Source organism: Panthera onca, chromosome X, assembly GCF_046562875.1.
Source record: "Panthera onca isolate mPanOnc1 chromosome X, mPanOnc1 haplotype 2, whole genome shotgun sequence".
Taxonomy (NCBI): domain Eukaryota; kingdom Metazoa; phylum Chordata; class Mammalia; order Carnivora; family Felidae; genus Panthera; species Panthera onca.
Window position 1 is genome coordinate 128,276,497 of NC_138357.1, and position 20,877 is coordinate 128,297,373.

The following is a 20,877-nucleotide window of genomic DNA, read 5'->3' on the forward strand; positions in this document are numbered from 1 at the left end:
CTTTTGTGGTCACGTTGGTCTTTGAGGTGAGTAGGTGAGCTCTACTCTGCGTCCCATTCTGCAGGTGATGGAAAGCAGGTGCCCTTCTCCGGATTCCAACAAACGAGAGGTATAGGAGGGGGGTGGCCCCACCGCATTCACTCATTCCATTAATCATACATCCATCCCTTTTTAACCCTTGTCAAATCAACCACGAGAGCATGACCCTTTGTGTCCTCCAGAGATAAGAGAGGGCAGGGACACGTGAAATAAGTCACACATGACCTCTCTGTGCGCCTCAGGCTTCCCTACAAGTTGAGGGAAGGAGGCACAGACCAGTAACAGGCATGCACAAATGACTTAAAAGTGCATTCGAAATCGTTTCTCCTCTTACGTTCCTTTTCGCTTTCCTTGTGCAGGTGGGTTATGACTTTCACCACCTGCAGATGGCACCTGGGCACCCTATTTCCAGCGACTGTCTCTCCTTCTTCCATGCCCTCCTCCCCCAAAAGCATTTATTGAACAGATTTTCTTGACCTGAGCACAACTCATATTTTGGGCTGGAGCCTTCTGTGGGGTGGGGCATCCTTCTTTCCAGTGTGACAACCAGAACTACCCCCAGACATGGCCAAGCGTCCCCCGGTTGAGGGGGTAGAGTCACTACTCTTCCGAAACCTCATAGAGCTCTTGTCCCATCATAGACAGCATCTGCGGGGACACCTTTATTCTGTTCCTCAGAACGGCAATGTGGATTGTCTCAACCCTGCTCCTTCCTGAGGAAAGGTGAGAGCTCACCCCGGCTGCCTTGAAAATGGCAGCGAAAACTCGTGAGGACATTTACGAGCCCGAGTCAAGGAGCCACCCAGGCGTCGCTGATCGAAGGACATTTTCTGGTCTCCACATTTCTCAGAGCCCACTGACATCGCACAGCTGTGCAGCCTGATCAAAGTTCTCTGAGGTTTCCACGCTAATTATATATGTCCTCCCTTTACACGCCAGCGAGCAGCCTTCCGGCACCATCACCGACCCGGGGCCAGATGGAGCTCCCAAAGCTGACATGGAAGGAATTTCTGCCAGGCTGCCGGAAACGCACCGAATCAGCCTCGATCCTGCAGCTAAGCCCAAGTGGCCAGATCTGTGCCCGTCGCTTGGGCTCCTTTAATGATCACCAAAGTAGGGTGGTGGAACGGCGGGTTACCATTTCATGCACCCTGCATTGCCAAACTGAGTAATTCAAAGCCTGGGATCGATTCATTCTGCAATTGACCAGCCTGGGTCAATTCTCAAGCACCTGGTGATGTCCATTTTACAATGGACTCAAACTTTGAAGAGTCACGTGAAACGATGTCTGCAAAAGACCTCCAGTGCGGTGCATTGAAAATTCAGGGGCTATAGGAGAATAACAGCCCACACACTGTTATTCCTACTCCAATTCAGGATAAATGAAGAAAAGTCTGTCCAGCAACCTCCCAATCAGGGCAGAAACCCTATTTCCTCCTTGCATTATCCTCGTAGGCTGTTAAAAGTTATCAATCCTGGGGCGGTGCCTGAGTGGCTCAGTCTGACTCTTCATTTCAGCCCAGGTCATGATCTCACAGTTCGTAGGATCAAGCCCCGCGTTGGGCTCTGCACTGACAACACGGAGCCTGCTTGGGATTTTCTCTCTCTCCCTCTCTCTCTGCCCCTCCCACTGTCTGTCGTCTCTGTCTCTCCCTCTCTCAATAAATAAATAAATAAATACGAGAAAAAGTTATGGATCCTCAGACTGGAATATCATATTTTTTAAAGTCCATATTCTCACCAGATGATCATCCCATAAAATAAAAGGGCATTCCACCAAAAATCACACGGGCAAAGTGCTTTGCTATACATTTGTGTGTGTGTGTCTGTGCGTGTGTGTGTGTGTGTGTGTGTGTGTGTGTAGCCCGATGCGGGGCTTAAACTCACAGCCCTGAGATCATGACTTGAGCTGAAATCAAGAGTGAGATGCTCAACTCACTGAGCCTCCCAGGTGCTCCTTACTACACATTTTTAATGTAAGAAAATCATATATACACACATTCAACACATTGACGCACCTGCCCTCCTTCTACTTCGTCTGCTGCAACAGATGACTTTCTTTACGGTTAGGCTGGACACGGAGTGGTCCACAGTCAGTATGTGGATCACCCACAACCCACTCAAACCTAGGCCAGTAGACCAGACCCCCTGGACATGTACCCTCTGTGGCCTCAAAGTGAAAATAAGGGGATTGCCCCTAATAGTATTCTCTGCTGTGAAACCTAACGTTTGCTTTCAATGCAGATTATTTGCTTAACAACAACAAAAGACAAGCAAACAAAAAAAGCAATGGGGGTTGGCATTCTACACCATTTGGTAGTGAAGTGTGCCAGATTGAAGAGTGGGAACTACATAGACTGAATCCATTTTTATCTATGGGACATCTTAGAGACTTTACAAACTCAGCTGTGTCTGAGACAACCACCCAGGTGTGGAGTATATAGCATGCAACACAACCACGGGTGGTCAAAAATGTAAACTCTTCCGTTTGGGGAAATGTCTCTATATGGCTCCGGCACTAAGCACTGCCTTTTAGGATGCATTGCTTCTGGTCCTAGGGACACAAAACGTGCCTGATTTGGCCAAACGTCAATGAAATAGGTCTCAGGGCCTCAGGGGCAACGTGAAAAAACAGAATTCATGTAAATTGTGTTAAGTTCCTGGTGCATTTCACAGGATTGCCTTCCTCTAGGTTATATTTAGCCAGGGATATATGATTAAAGTGTCATTTCGCCTGTGTATTCCCCAACTTAATAGGTCCCTGAAGTACCTAATATATGCCCAGCATCGGGGAGAGGCCAGGAACTGTGGTGCATGCTGTCGCCAGATTAATCTCATGAAAACACCACTTGGATCACCTTCACTTGAGAGAAGCCCTTAATCACCACCCACCAGCAACAAGACAGGGAGGAATCTACCTAACGAGTCATTCAAAAGCCGCCACAGTACCATCTAATTCATCTAGGAATCACCACACTTCTTCCCAAGCGAAGGTGACCCCAGCAAAGCTTGCCTACCAGTGGCCAATGGCTTCCTCTACACCAGCTTTGGAATGAGAAAAAGCCAAGTGAGACACACTCAACCCCTCCCTCTACCTGAGCCACAGATGAGCACCAAGGCCAGCCATGCCTTGGGAGCAATGACCATCCATCGCTGTATGTCTTCAACTCCGGCATAAAGCATCCACGTCAAAGCCCAAATGTCCCTCTTTCCTGGGATAATGGCTGGCCTCTAAGTGGCATACTGTTCCATTTTGTTCAAGTTTCATTGGATGAAAGTAGCCACCCTATGATTATCTTGTCACCACACAGCAGAATTTAATATCAGAGATATTTTTCTTGGTACCTAGTCAAGAGGATTTGTTTATCGAAATGTCAGAACAGTTTCCTCAAAGGTTTTTTGAGTTGCAAGGCAGAGTCCGCAGTGCAGAATCATGCCGTTGCCTGTCTCCAGAGGTCCCACGGCCAGGAAGGGGCATGTGGTGGAAAAGTCCTGTGAAACATCGGAGAGCATCAGGACGGTTCAGAAGGATGAGCCACAGAACATGAGTGGGATGGGCTCATTGGTGCAAGAGTCTGACCTACACTTGCTGAAGGTAAAAGAAAGGCCAGCATCATGGTGTTCATGACCAGGTGTAAATGACCATCATTCAGTATTCCCAGGCCCTTGTTGGAAGACTCAAGCCAGGGGATCCAAGGAGACAATGTCAGAGACACAAAAGCCAGCCATGAGGCCACCGATTCATTCCTCCTAGAGGCAACCTGACAACCCACGGTCCCAAGGTGGGAGGGACATTTAGGCTTCAAGGCGGATACCTCGTGTCAGGGTTAAAGACACCCAGAGATGCGTGTGCTGGTCGGTGCCACCAAGGCTCGGCTGGTCCCTGTCCTCAGTCATGGCTGGACAAGTAGGAGCCATGAAGTCTAGTCTCTGCCCTAAGTGAGCTTGAGTCCTTCAGGATCTGACAATTTCAAGACACCCTCCTCCGCCTGCCCGGACGTCACTTCTGAATGTTCAGAGGAAGCTTCCTGTTCACTGTCAAGTTGACCACGGTCTTCCCAGCAGCATGTACCCCGCCCTTGTCCAGACGTGGAAGGTCAAGACCACAAGTGCCCCCTCCTTCCTGCCTGCAAGTTCAGTGTATTCTGTTGTGAGTGCATCTTGGATCCTCAGCTGCTGGCACCCAGTTAGAGCCTGGGACTGTGTAGTCAGAGAAGCAGAAATGTAGTCATGACTGAGGGGTAAGACTTTGGAAATGTAGGCGTCTCCATAGACCACCTTGATTCCCTCATTTTCTTTCCAGATGTCATCACTGCCCTTTCATTACACTGCTTGGTCAGAGGGGAGTCAGGCGGGATTCTCCAGCAACCCCCGGTTCTTACCCCTAAACCATTCCCTTGACATCCCACATATTACACTATATGCCTGGTATTTCTTGAAGACTCTTGGGGGAAGAATCATATGTAAGTGTTGTGTTGAACAAGCGTGACTCATTGGGTGTAATCACAGAGCAATTTTATTTTGTCTCCTACCATCCCTTTCAAACATATTCTGTAAGGGTGGAGAGGGGGGGTGATTTCTAGATCTCTGGAGGAAGTCCTAGGCAGACTTAGAGGTTTTCATGACTTGCCTCTGCTGGTTCTTTCTCTCTCTGTGTCCCTCTCTGTCTCTACCTGCAACACGGTGGGTTTCCTTCATCCCCTTCTTCTTCGGGTGGGAATCACTAATGTAGAGGCAGATGTGAAGGGAAGGCGTAACAGCTGTTCTGATCCCCACCCAGTAGAATAACCTCACTGGCGGAGGTGTGGGGAACCTGCTTGGGCCACCTGCCAGCCCCATCCAGTGTAGCTGGAGAGGCCATCGGCAGAGGTCTTGATTTCTGTCCGACACCCCTGTGGACCTTGCTGTGGGCTTTCCACCCAGCGGGGTGGGGGAGGGATGTGGACTGCCCGGCTTCTCAAAGGACACACGTCCGGGCATAAGCACACACCCCCAAAGACGCTGGGGGTCTCCACACTCCGTGCTGTGTTGAAGTATCCTGGCTTTTCATGTGGCCAAGCAGAGGTTGCACAAAGTTCTGGCCATGTGGGCCTGTGACCTTGCAGCTTACAACCGCTCGCACCGTGGCTGGGGTGTTTTGGGGCACTCCTCCAAACTTGCAACTGATATCAGCAGTAAGGGTGCTCTTGGGATCCCCGAATTTACAACTAGTGTCAGAAATGATGGCAGTCGTGTGGAACGCCCCTTCCCCCGAGGGTGCACCTGCTTCCTTGCTCCTGGCCTCAGGCATTGCTCTGTCTTGTGGGGAACTGGCTGGGCTCATCCAGTTTGGCAGGGAGACCCCAGCACCCCATCCCTTTGCTCCCAAGCTACCTCTGACCTTAACAAAATAGCTCTTTGGGTGGTGATCCGATCCCTGTGGACGTCTCCACTGGCCAAACCAAAACTTCCCTTCCAGATTATTCCGGACACTACCACACAGACAGTGTAAGGTTTGAAAAAGAGAGGTAACCAAACAGCACTTCCTGTCCCTGACGGTGAAGGCCAAACACAGCCGCCTGCCTTACACGTCCAAAGACGAACCTTTGCCAAATGAAATCACATCCAGCATTTGACCCACACAGAGTCAGTGGACTTGCCTCTGACTCTCGGAGCCTTAACAAAATAATCAAAATGTGGTCTATGGTGTATATGTACACATACCACAGCTTATTCGTCAGAATAAAATATTAGAAGGAGAAACGAAAGAAGAAACGTAGAAAGAAGAAACGAAATACGGGTTCATGCTCCTACATGGATAATCCTCAAAGACACGGTAGCTGGCAGAAGCCGGTCATCTGGCGTATGGTCCCACTGAGAGCATATGTCCAGCTTAGACAGATTCATAGACACAGAAAGCAGAGCAGTGGCTGGGGGCCCAGGGGGTCGGCGTGGGCAAGGATGGAGGGATACAATGGGGATAACTAAAACACATGGGAGTTTTTTGGTTGGGGATGTTAAAAATGTGCCCATGTGCATAGACTAACAGCCATTGAGTTGTCAACGTTGGCTGGATGAATGGCATTGTGTGTGAACTTTAACTCAAAAAAAGTTACCAGAAAAACTCCACACCCCATAATGAGTGGGAAGACCCTCCCATTTATCCACACTGGTTATCGGACGCCCTGTCTCTGGACATCACTGCCTGGGTGTTCCCTCCACTCTGCTGCAAACCATAAAGCTACCTGTGGACCGCCAAATGCATGCTCACGGAGACATAATTTATACCCCACCCACTTCCCCTGGGGATCAAAGCCTTGGAGGCAGCTTCTGGTGGGATCACACACGCACACAGTCATTAAAACAAAGTCACAAGAAATGCCACAAAGCAGGTGTCACACAGAGAGACACAATTTTCCAGGAGCCTAAAGAAATTCCCATCATTATCTGTTAAGCCTCATAAAGACACAAATCTGAAAGCCTTTGAAATACTCAGGGTTCTGGAGGGATATTTTTTCCTGCAATGCTGGGCACCTTTCTTCTCCATTACAAAACCTTTACAATGTCTTAAGGCTGACTTTGTATACTGACATACTAAAAAAAATGTTCCACGCCCCATGCGGGAGGAGGAGGAGGAAAAAAAAAAAGAAAAAGAGAAAAAAGGAAAAAATAAAAAAGAGGTTAGAGTGGGAGAGAGCCAAAGCATAAGAGACTCTTAAAAACTGAGAACAAACTGAGGGTTGATGGGGGGTGGGAGGGAGGGGAGGGTGGGTGATGGGCATTGAGGAGGGCACCTGTTGGGATGAACACTGGGTGTTGTATGGAAACCAATTTGACAATAAATTTCATATATTTTTTAAAAAATGTTCCACGCTTTTTATACCGACCCTGCACTGGAATGCGGGCTCATTCCCTGCACGCCCAACTCTCAAGAACATGTCGCAATAAATACCAGCTCGTGCCAGAAATGGGATTCCGGGTGAGTCTTCTACGTTACAAAATTTGTAAACGATTTTACGGTTGCAACACACCTTAAAAATGTATTTCACACATACCTCCGTGTTGCAGCAAAAACAACACTAACGATCACAATAAAAATTCGTTCCATGAAGACGCACGGCTAACAGAAGAACAGAAATCCCAGCCCGCATGTTCCGTGCGTTCGAAAACGGCTGTGAGGTATTGAAACTTTGCACTTCAGACGTTTCCTACCTCTGGCGCCTGCCACCATAAAAATAACTTTTAAAGAACGTTCCTCAGCAAATTCCATTTTCTTTTATGAACAGAGACATTTGCCCTAATTTGGGTCACATGAGGCAAAGTCGCGGTATGATTAATTTCACTTTGCCCTTAGGATTTCAACACGTGAATGTGGGGGCTGGGGACACAAACATGGAGACCGCAGCACACATGATTGATTCTTGACTTTTCTGACATTTTTTCAGGACTCGATAGGGTTCTGCTTACTTTTATTCTTGTATTCTTGTATTCTTGTATCATGTGTATACATGATCATGTCTCATAAAAAGAAAATTCAGGGGCACCTGGGTGGCTCGGTCAGTTGGTTGCCGACTTCGGCTCAGGTCATGTTCTAGGGGTTCATGGTTTGAGCTCATGTCGGGCTCTGTGCTGACAGCTGAGAGCCTGGAGCCTGCTTCCGATTCTGTGTCTCCCTCTGTCTGGCCCTTCCCCGCTCACGCTCTGTCTCCCTCTGTCTCTCAACGATAAATAAGAAAAACCTTGTGGACCATTGTCTCGATCTTACATTCAGCCAAAGTTGCTGGCATGTGGATGTTGCCGGAGAAAGTGCAGGACCCAGATAGACGCTGTGCATATAGGACTCTCCAATCTCCTTGACGAAACCTCAACACGTAGTCGCAGTGTAAGCCAGGAAAGAGGAGTGTTTGCTAGATTTCTTCCTCCGTGTGTGTGTGTGTGTGTGTGTGTGGACAGCAGAAATCATGGCCCCAGGGTGCCTTCCACTCTTGATGGTCCATGGAACGCCCCCCAGCCTGTGGGTGATGGGGAGTTATTCCAGGGGCTTTGGAGACAAAAACTGACAGAGGCAAGATTTAGGAAGACTGATCCATCAAGATCGTACGAATAGTTTCGCAGAGCAAGAAACCGGAGACCGAAGAACGTCTTCGGAGACAGACATGTGTGGATCTTGACATTTCACACCAGGGGCATGTACCTACGATAGTCTACACGAGGAAGTTACAAAGAAAGAGATCGGTGTGATGGAGTCATGGAGATGTTGACCGTGGGAATTTTGGAAATAACCAAACAAAATATTAAGGATGCATTCTAATTTTAGAGGGAAGTTCAAGGATTGTCTTAAGAGTAGAGGCATAGAAAGGACCAATCAAGAAGTCATCAAATCAAGAACCAATGCAATTAAACTTGTTCCCTGTCTTGTTTGTTAAAAAAATAAAAATAGGGGCACCTGGGTGGCTCAGTCGGTTAAGCATCCGACTTCGGCTCGGGTCATGATCTCACAGTTCGTGAGTTCGAGCCCCGTGCCGGGCTCTGTGCTGACAACTCAGAGCCTGGAGCCTGCTTCACATTCTGTGTCTCCCTCTCTCTCTGCCCCTTCCCTGCTCATGCTATGTCTCTCTCTGTCTCAAAAATAAATAAACATTTAAAAAAATTTTAAAAAATAAATAAAAGGAAACCAAGCATGTTGAACTTAGTTAATTGTGGAAAGTGAGAGAGTTTCTTTCTGTAAAAACAGATCTTTAAATATCACTTGAACATCAAAGATGTACCCAAAGCATTTTTCTTCCAGTTTTATTGAGATATAATTTTCATACAGCACCATACAAGTTCAAGGTGTACAACATAGTAACTCACCTATATTGGAAAAAGTATTTTGATACATTAACTATAAATCTTGTAAAAACATATGGGAAAAGTACTCTCAATGTATAAGATTGTAAGAAAATTTTTCTTTGCAAAAATCTGCTTCGTGTTTGGCAAAAATGAAATACTGGAGTATATTTGGTTCATGTTAAAAAATCCAGACTTAACCATTTCCTATTACCTAGTTTTATTTCCCGAGGGAAAAAAACCCAAAATAATTGCACATAATCCAGAGCCATGTTTTCTTAAAAAAAAATTGGGCTATGAGCTGGAAATTAATCTCTCTTATTTGAAACCTTTTATGCATATTCTTAATTTCAGGCGCCTTCTGATTTTGGTTAGTACATCACTAAGAAAGATGAAGGTCAGTGTGAGTTTTTAAAAAGCTCGTGGCAAGTTGAATACGATGGTTTGGATTGGAATTATCTCTCCTGAGTAGAAACCATAAAATGATACAAGCATCATAGATGAAAAGGTTTTAGATATGGCCCATTTTTTGTTTGTCATAGTCAGAAACCCAGGCTCAGAGAAGCTCACGTCCTTCCAAAAGATTCATAACCATCAGTGACAGAAAACTAGATCCCATATTTCCTTATAAGGAATATGTTTGAATCATGTAATTACAGAAATAGCACAAAAGCCCGTCAAAAATACCGAATTTAGGGGCACCTGGGTGGATCAGTTGGTTAAGCATCTGACTCTTGACCTCAGCTCCAGTCTTGATCTCAGGGTCTTGAGTTCAAGCCCCGCATTGGGCTCCACGTTGGGCATGAAGCCTACTTAAAAAAAGAAAACACGGAGTTTGACATTCCTAGATTTGGGTCCACTCCTTCCCCAGCAACCTCCATGGGAATCCTCACATTGCAAATCCCTCTTTAGGACACAAATTTGCTAAATCAGCGTGACAGAGACACTATGACACGAATGCCTTCAGAACACATCCATGCTTTCCATCAAAAATGGTTTTATACCAAAAGCAAGTGTGTATTCATCAGAATGTTGGAAAGAAACCGCATGTGAGGTTGTTGGTGAGTTTACAAGTTAAGAATCTCTCTCTCTCTGTCTCTCTCTGTCTGTCTTCTTTTTTAATGGGAATTTTGGGGAAAACCCTAACTGTAGTTCTTTCAAGGGAAAAGTACGTTCAAGGGCTGACGTTGACAGACCCATGGAGAGGACCACGGGACGAGGGGTGGGTTGGGGAGGCTGGTGTGAAGGAAGTGTGGTATTCTCACCTCCGTGCAACCCCTGGGGAAGGAAGGTCACCATGAAAATGCACCTGCTCTGGCTGTTTTGATGGTGCCACACATGCATCATCCTGAAACACGGGTTCTACGGAACGTTGACTAAACCACAAAGCAGAAAGGAAAATGTGCAGATTACAGGCAGGTGTCTTTCTCAAGTGACTCAAATGTGGACAGAACTGCTATGAAGCCCGCTGACAGGGACACAGTCAAGACATGGGCCTTTCGGCAAAGAAGAAAGAGCTCGTTTGTGGTACGTGAGGTTCTGCCCCACTTCCCGGGGCCCGTTTTCTCATAAACAAACATCAAAGGACATTTTCTTACTGCCAAGGAAAGGCATCCCTGAGATTTTAAGGTTGCACAGCCTGGGTCCCGAATTAAAACTATAATATAATTCCAGTGATTAAAGAAGGCAAAGATGATGTGTCGCCCGCCATTGAGAACAAGGAGGGTTTTTAATAAGGTGTGGGCTCATTGTGTGTGTGCGTGTACGTGTGTGTGTGTTTACGTGCATTTGTATGTGTGTGCTTGTGTGCAAACGTTTGTGTGCGCATGCCTGTGTGGGTGCCTGCCTGTGTCAGGGGAGGGACACAAAAAAGTCAGGACTCCGCTAGAAAGAAAAGAATCGTGGCTGCAGGGAAGTTATGTTTCCTCTGCATCAGGATATTCGCTTGGAGCCCCTCACAGTTACCTGTTCTCCGATCTCCCCAGTATTGGATGGGGACTTATTTTAAATCTTCAGGCGTCATCGCACAGGTGGGACGCAGGGAAACGTGCCGTTATTTATCACAGACCCCTTCTTGCCTCAATTGATGATTGAGGTCCCCGTAAGGACGTGCCTTCTGGTCTCAGTACTTTCCATAGGTTCCCCCCAAAATTCCCCCCCTCAGAACCCAGGTGAGCCGGGAAAGATACCGTTTTCCAAAGTCAAGCTGGATCACAAGGTTAGGGGAAGGCGTGTTGTCTCAAACACACAGGAGCCACCTCGTGGGGACAGAACCGCCCGTCGGGTCCAGGAACCAAGTAGGAGATCGGACAGACAGCATTGCGTGTGAGCGTGTCCAGTATTTCTGTGCACAGGGGCCCCCTTTCTGGTGCAGACTGGGCTTTGCACCATGGTTCCCTGTGGCCGGGGTGTTTGTGATGATGGAGGCAGATAGACAACCTCGTCTGGTGAGCAAACCCAAAGCCAGAGATGTAGCCAAGCCGTGTGCCCAATGCCCCCCCTGGGGGTTCTGCAGAGCCAAGAGGAGGAGCTGGCATCCACCTGTGATGATGAAATGAAGAATGGCACCGTTCCCCCCCACCCCACCCCGTGCACCAGTGGGGAAACCGAGTCAGCTCCTGTCCATGAGGTTGCTGATACCTCAACACATGCGAAGACCGTTTTCCATAATCTGCCGTCAGGGAAGGAAGAGGAAAACAGCCCCTTCGGAAACACACGTGGTCCTATGGGGCCCGGACACATAGTCGTGTGCAAGGGGGCACTGTTAGGCTGTGCTCTACTAACAGCCTTGCGTCCCGGCCACGTCCACATGCCCCGGGGGACCACGGTGGAAATCAAACCCACCACGAGTACACAGAAACATGGCAGGCGTGCTTCTTGCCTTGGGGACCACGAGGTGGCTTAGCATAATCTGGACGTGAAGCGTCAACGGAATATGAACTGGAAATCATGTACCGCGTCGAACGATCCTGTCTCAGCGTTTGTCGACTAATTCCCTAGGCGTTTCAGGACCGTTCCCTCCTTCATTAGTTCATTTCTATGGATTAAGCCCGCTTATGAAATTCTACTAGTGTTTACGCTTATCTAGCAAATCCATTTGAGAAGGAGGAGGGCACAAAATCCACCCGGCGTCGTTAACTACCCACGTAATAATGCAAACATCCTCATGACTACAGCTTGAAAGCAATGGACTTCCCGGCTGAAAAAGCCCACGCCCTCATTCTGGGCTCACAAACTCATTCTAAAGGCTCTGGACACCTGAAAACACCTTCCAGATGTGCAATAAAATCCTCGTCAAACCAAGTTTCCTGGTAAAATTTCAATGACTTGTTTTTCCCAAATTCCACTCACGGAAGACCTCAGTGACCCAAGATCTCTCTCTCTCTCTCTCTCTCTCTCTCTCTCTCTCTCTCTGCCTTTCCCAAGAAGGGCTGACCCTCCAAGACCGTTCTGACTTTCCCTCTGGCTCGCTGCTTCCTGTTTTAAATTAAGCAAAAGCTTTCCCAGATTTAAAGAAAACAAAACAAAACGAAACAAAACAAAACGGTCTCATGAGGCTTAACAATGATCCCAATGTCATTCCCTCATGCTTTAAAGGGAGATTCCATATTCAGATTTCTGTGCCAGGAGAAGCTTTTGCAAACCATCCTTCCAAAAATAATGTCACGTTGATGATGATGCACTGACTTTATTCACACAGATACCAGTAACTCCCTAGCTCAGAGTATCAACTCGGTTTTCAGAATGTCCTGTAGGATCAGGGTTTTGGGGAAGTACACCTTCCCGGGCCCCTGCTTTGCTGGGTTGAAAATGGTTGCTGCCATCGGAGATTATAAAGGGACAACAAATTCACCCTTTAAAAAACATGGGGCGCCCGGGTGGCTTAGTCGGTTGAGCGTCTGACTCTTGATTTCAGCTCAAATCGTGATCCCAGGATCATGGGATTGAGCCCCACGTTGGGCTCTGTGCTGAGTGTAGAGCCTGCTTAGATTCTCTCTGTGTCTCTGTCTCTATCTCTCTCTCTCTCGGCATCTGGGTGGCTCAACTGGTCAAGGGTCTGACTTCGGCTCAGGTCAAGATCTCGCGGTTCATGGGTTCAAGCCCCGCATCTGACTCTGTGCTGACACCTCGGAGCCTGGAACCTGCTTCGGATTCTGTGTCTCCCTCTCTATCTGCTCCTACTCTACTCACTCTCTCTCTCTTTCTCAAAAATAAGTAAACGTTTAAAAAAAATTAAAGATTCTCTCTTTCCCTGGGCCCACTCTCCTGCTTGATTGAGCTCTCTCTCTACAAACAAATAAATGAATGAATACATCAATAAATAAACATTTTTAAATGTAACGCTAACATTTAGGAGGTTCTTATGTGCAGCTGAGTTTGTTGACCTGGTTCAGAGAAAAGCCCTTCTCCCTACGAAAATCACATTTGTGAAAATTAACTCATGTTTGGCCTACGGGGATGGAATCTACCCATTATACCGTTTGTATCTCAGACTAGGCGTTTTGTAGGCAAGAAACCAGTTTTTCAGAAGAGGGTCCATGTGGAGAAGAAACTATCTACAAACAGACCTTCATTACCATTGTTTTTAGTATTGCCTCGTTCAGTTTTTTGCCCTGGATTAGGCTGCAAAAGGTATGTCCCTGTCAAATCCCCAGAACTTAAGACATCACCTTATTTGGAAACAGCGTTTTTGCAGATGGGAGTAAGTGAAGAATCTGAGATGAGCCCATCCTGGATGAGGGTGGCCCTGAATCCAATGACAGGTGTCCTTGTAAGAGACGGAAGGGAACACACAGACACAGAGGAGAAGCCACGTGAAGGAGGAGGCAGAGACGGGAGGGACGCGGCCACGAGCCCAGGGAGTCCTGGAGCCCCAGAAGCTGGAAAAGACAGGAAGGACCCTCCCCTGGAGCCTCTGGAGGGAGCACAGCTCTGTCCTGCCTAGATCTCAGAGGCCCTGCCCCTCCTAGATGTCAGTGGTCCTGTCCTACCTGGGTCTCAGTGATCCTGCCTGGATCTCAACAGCCCTGCCTGCCTTGCCTGAACCACAGTGGTCCTGCCCCTCCTGGATCTCAGCGGCCCTGCCCTGCCTGGATCTCAGTGGCCCTTACCTGCCTGGATCTCAGTGGTCCTGCCCAACCTAGATCTCAGAGGCCTTGCCCTGCCTGGATCTCAGAGGCCCTGCCCTGCCTGGATCTCAGTGGTCCTGCCACTCATGGATGTCAATGGCCCTGCCCCTCCTGGATCTCAATGGTCCTGCCTTGCCTGGATCTCAGTGGCCCTGCCCCTCCTGGATCTCAGTGGTCTTGCCCCTCCTGGATCTCAGCGGCTCTGCCCCTCCTGGATCTCAGTGGTCTTGCCCCTCCTGGATCTCAGTGGTTCTGCCTTGCCTGGATCTCAGTGGCCCTGCCCCTCCTGGGTGTCAGTGGTCCTGCCCTGCCTGGGTCTCAGTAGCCCTGTCCCTCCTGGATCTCAATGGTCCTTCCCTGTCTGGATCTCAGTGGCTCTGCCCTGCCTGGATCTCACAAGCCCTGTCCTGCCTAGATCTCAGTAGTCCTGCCCCTCCTGGATCTCAGTGGTCCTGCCCTGCCTGGATCTCAGATTTGTCTCCACAGCTGGAGGAGGACGGGTTCCTGTTGTTTTAGGCCCAGTTTATTGTCAGGAAGAAGCAAATGCACCCCGTAATAGAGACTGTGCACTTAGTAGAGCTAAGAAAATCTGACTTCAGTCTTGGAACACAATGTCAACATTGGACACTGCCATTCTGTGGCAGATTTCCCTTTGTGGACTCACACAAGTTCAGAGTTCCAGAAAGGATGAGGGATGGGGGGTGGGGGGGCGCCAGACTCTGGTGTGTGGGGAATACCTTCTGTTCTCACCAGGGTTCTCCCCGACTGTGGGTGAAGCACTGCTTCTGTGGTCCAGGTGCCAGGGCAAACACTTGGGCACAGATGGAGACCAGGGCTCCCCGGAGGACCCGGGACGTGGCATGGTTGACGATGGGGCTTAGAATCCACACATTGGCCCCCAAGAGCTCCGTCATCCAGGACAGATGGGAGGGGGTGCTCTGGCTGGCCTCCCAGGCTGCAGCCAGGCCAGCAAAACAGAGCGATTTGGGAAGGAGGCCTGAGCCTCTGCCAGAGCCGGACTCCAAAGGCCTGGTGTCATGTGCATGGTGACACGGACAATGGATGGTTCCAAGCACGTCTGCACCCTGCCTTGCAGTTGTGGCCTCTCCTGGCCTCCCTCGCAGCCCTCCTGCCCTCCTGCCTTCCCTCTGGGCACTGGAGGGTGTTCCCACAGGTGAAGAGGTGCACGTAAGAAAACACGAAAAACACCACCAGCTACACGTGCCCCACACGTTACCGCAAACTTACCAACATTTTAAAGGCGATACTGAGACCCATCCCACACTTTCCAATCATATTGGAACATAAAACATCTGTGTGTGTGTGTCTCTCTCTATATAGATCTCTGTGTATCTCTCTGTCTCTCAGAGCCCCTACCAATATGTCGAAGAACATGAGTTTGCAGAACGCTTTTGGGGAAAACGCTCGTTTGCACGAATGCCCCTCAGATTCCTGTCCGCCATCTTCCAGACTTCCATGTTTGGCTCTAGCCTCTCACATGCTCTTGGGTAGTTGAAGCCAACTGGCTACTGTGTCCATGGGGCCACCCTCGAGGACCTTAAGACATCACTTCATCTTGACTGCCCCATCGACTCCACCCACCCCCTCTCTGTAGACATTTGGACCCAGAGATCCAATCTCTCTTCTATGGTTGCTGGTTCTCCCTCTGTCTGTGAACACAGGAGAGGCCGTTCAAGGACACAGCGAAAGGTGCCCATGCACGAACCAGGAAGAGCACCCTTACAAGAAACCAACGTTGACCCCACCTTGACCTTGGGCGTCCAGCCTCCACATGTCTGTTGGCGAAGCCGTGCAACCTCTGCTTCTTTGTCACGGCAGCCCGGGGTGGCCTCCTACACTACTGCATAAGCCTCCAGTACCCACCCTTTCCCCTCGTGCCCACCACCCCCATCCAGACCATCAGTGACTGCCGCACAGCTAGTCCACACTTGGCAAAGAAGTAACCTTCCCAGTTTTCTGTGCAGTGGATGCCAAGAGACATTGCCTGAGCTCCTGAGAATTTGTTAAATTTGCAAACATATGGCAAGTTATACGGAGCCCCTTAATCTGTTTCTATCTCCTTCCAAGTGTTTTTTTTTTTTCTCCTTCTTCTTCTTCAGACATGTTTTACCAGCCTTTTGCCAAGACTTTCATCATTTTCCATTTGTCCTTGGAAAACCGTCCAACTTCTCCAGGTCAGTATACTCTGGCTTGCCCGTCAGCTGTGAGTCTGCAAGCCAACCCTTTTTGGAACTGAGATCTGAAGACCCCGGACATATCTTGGGGTCCAGAAAGCACCGACGATGTGGCTTAGGTATGTACATGGCTTGGTTTTCCTATATGAGGCAACTACTTCCAGTCACAGGAATACCCTGATCGGAAAAGGTTTCAGCTCTATCCACTCATTCCATTTTCACCTGGGGCTCGGCGATATTCTAAATACTTAGAAACTTAGCTTAGGTTACATGGTCTGGGCACAGACAAGCGCATGGATTCCAACATCAGGATCTATAAATTGACTTTGTGACTACTGTTGCTGACTTGTCCCATACTTTTTGTGGGGTGAATTGTGTCCCCAAAAGAGTTACGCTCAAGTCCTGAACCCCAGTATTTCTGAATCGGACCTTATTGGGAAATAGGGTTTTTGCAGATATAAATAAGGCAACACGAGGTTGTTAAGGTGGGCCCTAATCCAATGGGAATGGGGTCCTTATGAGATCGTGAGTATGCCATGGGAAGACATGGATGCTGATGAAAGAAGACATGGGAACAATGTGGCCACAAGCCAAGGTTTGCCAGCAACCAGCAGAAGCCAAAAGATGCAAGGAAGTATCTTCCCATCGGGTTTCAGGGGCTGTATGGCCTTACTGCTGCCTCCATCTTGGACCTCCACTCATGAGACAACTGATTTCTGCAGTTTTAAGCCATCCCGTGTGACTTTATTACAACAGCCCTGGCAACACATACAATATGCTTCCCTCACTAGGCTCAACTCAGTTTTATCCAATGGTATCAAGGTATTTAGTGAGAATATCACCGATGCCCTCAACTGCTCTAAGTGTGGTTGGTAAACATCAAACAGTAACTCTTCCCTGCACTGGAGCAGGCTGAGATAAATATTTCATTGACCTCAGACAAAATAAGAACAATTAATATGTCTAGCCAACGAGTTATCAGTCTATCTACTCACCCTTGCAAGGACCGTGTTGTTAATGGATCTTTGGAGAAAGACCATTATATTATTCGGAGAGTATTTCTTTCTGACCTTTTGGATGTTAAACTGCTCTTATGTTAATTTTTTTAACGTTTATTCATCTTTGAAAGACAGAGACAGAGCATGAGTGGAGAAGGGGCAGAGAGAGGGAGACACAGAATCCAAAGCAGGCTCCAGTCCCCCAGCTGTCAGCACAGAGCCCAATGTGGGGCTCGAACCCACAAACCGTGAGCTCATGACCTGAGCCGACGTTGGATGCTTAACCCACTGAGTCACCCAGGTGCCCCTATGGAGCATTTTTAAAAACATACTCTAATTTGAGTGTCATGGCATCCCTTTTTGGTAGACTCGTCCCCAAGGTGAGTTTGCTCTGTGAGCGTCATGTGGATTGGTCTTTTGTCAAAACTGTGTTGAACTTTGAAGGGAAACCAGACTTGCACGTGCATCAATTGCAGAACGATGTGAGAAAGCACTCCCCCGGGATTCAGTAAAAGCATACAGTGCATGAAATAAAACCAACGCCAGGAGCAGTCAGGCAGGTGGAGAATTACATGGGCTGCAGACCCTGCCTGCATCTGGGCAGCTGGGAGACCTGACCCAGACCTTCATGAGCTTCTGGAACACATGGATCCCTTAGAGTCTGTCAACAGCCAAGCCGTGACCTCACAGAGCCTCCAGATGTGACCTTCTCTTCATCATGGCAACTTGAACAGCAACCGCCTGCCTGCACATAGGCACCTTGAGGTTCTATCCCAGGTTATAAGTCCTGAATGTTAAGCTAGATGTTCACTAGACATGAAGGTGGGGAAACAATCCAGAGGAAGAGGAATATCACCAGGGCCACACCCAGAAAGAAGCCAAAGGTCCCAATTTCCAATGACCCCCTAAATATAACACGTGGTCCTACCAAAAAAAAAAAGGATTCACACCTCTGTTTCACTTTTATGATGGGCTATGTGCTTTAGGGAGCCCGCTTGTTGCACAACTAGGTCCTCTGAGTGGTGTTTTATACACTATCGATGGTGTGACAAGGGTGGAGGTGTCTCCAAACATCCCCCAAGCTGCACCCACAAGAATAGAAGCAGGTGAATGGGCGTCTGACAAGGAGGCGGCTAGGCCAGTGGGCTGCCTTGAGGGTGGATGTCTATTGCACCACTTCCCAAACTTTAGACCTCAATTTGGCAGTCACTCCTGGGTCAAAGAAAAGATCATAGAAATTATATATCATCGGGAACTAAATTATGATAAAAATGCTACCCGACAAAACTGAGGGGAGTAACAACGCAGTACGGGGGAAGGAAATGCATAGTCTTAAATATAAGTACTCAACAGTATAGGTTGGAAATTAATGAACGGAGTATCCATCATAATAAATTAGATAAAGTCTGTACACTAAACGTAAACAAATGAAATGAACATGCCAAACAAAAAGATAAAACCAGAAACCGACAGAAGCCATGAGAAATCAGCAGACTTTTTGGGTAAGGGGCCAGAGAGTCGCTATTTTTGCCTTTGCAGCCACAGATTCCCACAAATGAGTAGTTACTCATGTCCGCCATTGTGGTGTGAAAGCAGGCACATGACAAGGATGGCCATGTACCCACAAAATGTTATTTACAAAAAACAGAGACAGGCAGAAATGCATTAGGAATGAACGTAAGAACATAAGCAAAGACTCAACGCAGGTTTAAACAAGATGAAAAGACAAATTTTTGCACCAAGAAATATGAGAAGAGGTAAATTGGCCTTGATCATTACAATCGACACACACACAAAAAAACAATCTCAAGAAGTAGAAAATTTAATTTGGGTCTAGCTAATAAAAAATATATATCACCACTTAAAAATGTCTTAATCTGTAAGATGGGAGACCCAAATTATTTATAGACAAGCCCTACCAAATGTACAAGATGCTCTAAAATATATAGTAATGTGAGAGACAGAAAAATAAACACTCACTTATTCATCTTTTGGTGCCAGAATCACCTGGAACCCAAACACTAGACCAGAGAGTCTGAGAAAGGAAAACTCCAGCGCAATCAAAGTTTATGTAAAGATATTGAAAGCAAAAGTCCTTCTTAATGGGAGTCTGCTAGATTTCTTTCCTTTAAGTCTGTAATAAGACAAGAATTCCTGTTATCACTATAAAGCAACTGAAGTTCAAGCCCCATGTCAGGCTCTGTGCTGACAGCTCGGAGCCTGGCACCTGCTTCAGATTCTGTGTCTCCCTCTCTCTCTGCTCCTCCCCCACTCACGCTCTCTCTCACTCTCACTCTCAAAAATAAATAAACATAAAAAAATTTTTTTTAAAGAATCTTTTTACAAGGACAGGAAACAAACCTCTTAAGACACATGGGAATAAATTTATTGAATAATATGCAAAACTTGTATGCAAAAACTTGTGAACATGTATTGAAATCTGTTGTATGAGATCTAAGTAAATGCATGGATATCCCATGTTCATGGTAAGAACATTACTAGGATAAAGTTGTTAATTCCCCCACGTTGCATGGACAGGTGAAATGCATTTTGTTTTTAAATTTTTTTAATGTATATTTATTTTTGAGAGACAGAGAAAGACAGAGGGCGAGCAGGGAAGGGGCAGAGAGAAAGGGAGACACAGAATCTGAAGCAGGCTCCAGGCTCTGGGCTGTCAGCACAGAGCCCAACATGGGGCTCAAACTTATGAACTGTGAGATCATGACCTGAGCTGAAATTATTCAACTGCTTGAAGCATCCAAGCCCCGCCCCCCATGATCAAATGCATTTTGAATAAAAATCACAAATAAGGTTCTTCACAGAACCTGATAGCCCGAGACCAAAATTCTTATGAGCTGGGTGATGGAGGAGCAGTGTGGACAGACTGTCCCTCTGAAGACAACTAAAAATACTGTACAAAATATTATTTTTAAACCACATCTTGCAGTAGTTAAAATGCTAACAAGACAGAAAGGAAGTTCTGGGTGTAGATAAAGGAACAGAGATTTCCTGGTGAATACGGTGATAGATGGGTAGGTAGGTAGGTTGATAGATGATAGATAGATAGATAGATAGATAGATAGATAGATAGACAGATAGATATAATGGGTGGGTGGATAGATAGATGGATAGATAGATAGATAGATAGATAGATAGATAGATGATAGATAGAGCGATCATATATATGTACTTAGCCAAGAGATTGGGAAGTTGCTGATTCCCAGTATAGGCAGGATGCTCTCATGTTTTATTCCTTGGTGAGGTCGTCACAGGAGAAGGAAGAAACCTAGCTGTGAGCTCAGGAGATAATGCAGACAGAGACCAAACTGCATAGTCAGAGGCAATACTAATTCTACCATTCATTCCCCACAAAAGACACACCTCTTCTTCTTATTGACATTTGAAATTTTTATTCTGCATGTCAATTCCTTTTTAGGAAACCCACCCTACCACTTATGTCAACTTCATCATCAGAAACTTTGCACATGGGCAAAGGTTGGTTTCTGTTGGGCAAGGAAGTTGGGCTCAGAAGTAAACACTAAGTTCTCCAGGGAGAGCTGAGGGGATGGCAGTGAGGCCAGGTCTCGTGGCTGTTTGCTTTGGAAAAACACTTTCCTTGTCTGTGGGGAGGTGCCTCTTAGGCCACTGGGAGGCCTGGAGCACTAGGAGGGAACCCTGGCATTGACGTGTGCACAAAGACACCAGATG